The 3,128-nt window shown below is 39.1% G+C and overlaps 1 pseudogene; it reads right to left on the reverse strand.

Annotated features, from left to right (window-relative positions):
- Positions 1 to 483: 483 nt before the first annotated feature.
- Positions 484 to 1,558, reverse strand: LOC100601833 (annotated as a pseudogene).
- Between the last annotated feature and the right edge of the window lie 1,570 nt (positions 1,559 to 3,128).

Genomic DNA, 3,128 nt, shown 5'->3' on the forward strand with positions numbered 1-3,128 from the left:
ATACAGTTGTATTCAAGACATTGCATTTTCCACTTATACAATACAGTGCTTATAAAGTTCAATGCTATTTCCTTCCTCTGTGCACATGTTCCATATTCAAGTATTGAGAATATCCAGTAATTTACTATAGCAGCTGAACTTTAAAACTGACATAGAATTTGCTGCAAATTTGGGTCCTTCAAAGTTTTAACTGCGTGAAACAATGTTATATCTATACATGGGTTAGGTTAATCAACCTCTTCAATAGAGGGCACTGAGGAAGCAACACTAGAGAGAGGAGTTCTGCCACCAAGGAAGCCCCCAGGCATTCCTTCAAACACCTCTTGCACTCTGGTACAGCTTGGTAACAGTGGGGTTGCAGACTTCCTCCAGCTCTTTCTGCTGATGTTCAAATTCTTCCTTCTCTATAGTACCATTCTTATCGAGCCAGTTGCTAATTTCATTACACTTGTCAAGAGTCTTCTGTTTATCCTCATCATTGTCCTACTTATGGTTGTGCTTGAACTCAGTAATAAAATGGTTGACCATTTGCTTGTTGAAGTCTTCTCCACCTAAGTGGAGAAGCTGTATATTTGATCTCAAAGATTCCATCCTCAATAGTGAGGATTGACAGATCAAAAGTGCCACCTCTTAGGTCAAAGATGAGCACATTTCTTTCTGCTTCAACCTTTTTGTCTAAGCCATAAGCAATAGCAGCCTAAGCCATAAGCAATAGCAGCAACAATTGGCTCATTGATAATTCTTTTTTTTTTTTTTTAGATGGAGTCTTGCTCTGTTGCCCAGGCTGGCGTGCACTGGTGGGATCTTGGCTCACTGCAACCTTTGCCTCCCGGGTTCAAGTGATTCTGGTGCCTGAGCCTCCCGAGTAGCTGGGATTACAGGCACACACCACCAAGCCTGGCTAATTTTTGTATTTTTAGTAGAGACGTGGTTTCGCCATGTTGGCCAGGCTGGTCTCGCACTCCTGACCTTAGGTGATCCACCCGCCTCAGCCTCCCAGAGGGCTGGGATTATGAGGGTGAGCCACCACACCGGGCCTTGATAATTCTAAGTACATTGAGACTAGCAATGGTTCCAGCATCCTTGGTAGTCAGATGTTGAGAATCATTAATGTAAGTTGGCATTGTGACCACAGCATTGGTAACAGTCTTCTCAAGGTAGGCTTCTGCAATTTCTTTTATCGTTGTCAGACCATAAATGACACCTCCTCTGGATGGAAACTTTTTGTCTCTTACTTGTATTCTACTTGGACTTTGGGACTATCTGTATCATTCACCAGCAAGAACGACCAATGCTTCATATCAGACTGGACAACAGCATCATCATATCTGCATCCAATCAGATGTTTGGCATCAAAAATCATGTTGATAGGGTTCATTGCAACTTGGTTCTTTGTGGGATCACCAATTAGTCATTTGGTATCAGTAAAGGCAACAGAGCTTGGGATGGTTTGATTTCCCTGATCATTGGCAATTACCTCCAATATTCTGTGCTAAACGACATCCACACAGGAGTAGGTGGTGCCAAGATCAATACCAACTGCAGGTCCCTTAGACATAGTTACTTGCACGTAGGTTTGGCTTGGCTTGCAAAGAATACACACGAATCTCGAAGGCTGCCACTATGTTCAATGAGCCATTTCACTCGTTGATTCTGTGAATTTGACTGTTTTACATACATCATAAAAATTGAATCATGCATTATTTGTTATTTGTCCTTTTGTGACTGGCTTATTTTATATAGTATGATGTCCTCAAGGTCTAATCATGTTGTCACATATTGTAGAATTTCTTTTTTAAAGACTGAATAGTATTCCAGTGTATGTATATACTACATTTTCTTTATCTATTTATCTGTTGATGGTCATTTAGGTTGTTTCCACATCTTGGCTATTATGAATAGTGCTGCAGTGAACACAGGAGTGCTAATATCTCTTTGAGATTCTGATTTCAATTCTTTTAGATAAATACCCATAAGTGGGATTGCTGGATCATATGGTAGTTCTATTTTTAGTTTTATGAGGAACCTTTATTCTGTTTTCCACAGCATCTGCATCATTTTGCATTCCCACCAACAGTATACAAAGGTTCTTTTAATTACTCCTAATCCACACCAATGCTTGTTGTCTTTTTTGTTTGTTTGTTTAGGAGACGGTCTTTCTCTGTCACCCAGGCTGGAGTGCAGTGGCATGATCATAGCTAACGCCAGCTTTGAACTCCTGGGCTCAAGCAATCCTCCTGCCTCAGCTTCTTGAGTAGCTAGGGCTACAGGTGGGTGCCACCACACCGGGCTATTACATTTTTTTTTTTTTTTTTTTTTGTAGAGACAGGGTCTTACTATGTTGCCCAGGCTGGTCTTGAACTCCTGGTCTCCAGTGATCCTCCTGCTTCGGCCTCCCAAAGTACTGGGATTACAGGTATGAAACCACCACACCTAGTCGGCAATGGTTTCTTAAGTATGAAACCAAAAGCACAAGGAAAAAAAGGGGAAAAAAGATAAATTGGAACTTCATCAAAATTTAAAACTTTATGCTTTAATGGACACATCAAGAAAGTGAAAAGACAACCCATAGAATCACAGAAAATATTTGGAAATCTGATAACAGTCTAGAATCCCAAATACGTATAAAATTACAACTCAACAACACAAAACAACCCAATCAAAATGAACAAAGAAATAGACATTTTTTTCCGTGGAGTATATAAAAATGGACAATAAGCATATTAACAGATGCTCAACATCATTAGTCAACAGGAGAATATGAATAAAAACCATAATGAGATACTACTTCTCTAGCATGGCTGTAATTTCTTAAAAAGTGAAAATAAATTTTGGCAAGGATTTGGAGAAATGAGAACCCTCACACATTGTTGTTGGTGGGAATGTAAAAATGGTGCAGCTGTTGTTGAAAAGTTTATTAGTTCCTCAATAAATTAAACATAGAATGACCATATAGCAATTCAACTCCTAGATATATACTTGAGAAAACTGGTAATATATATTCACACAAAAACTTGTACACAAATAGCAGCATTATTCATAGCATCCAAAAAGTGGAAGCAACCCTGATTTCAATTATTCAACTCTAAAAATGAATGAAATACAGATACATGATACAATGTGGATGA

The sequence above is a fragment of the Nomascus leucogenys genome, chromosome X, assembly GCF_006542625.1.
Source record: "Nomascus leucogenys isolate Asia chromosome X, Asia_NLE_v1, whole genome shotgun sequence".
NCBI classification, from domain to species: domain Eukaryota; kingdom Metazoa; phylum Chordata; class Mammalia; order Primates; family Hylobatidae; genus Nomascus; species Nomascus leucogenys.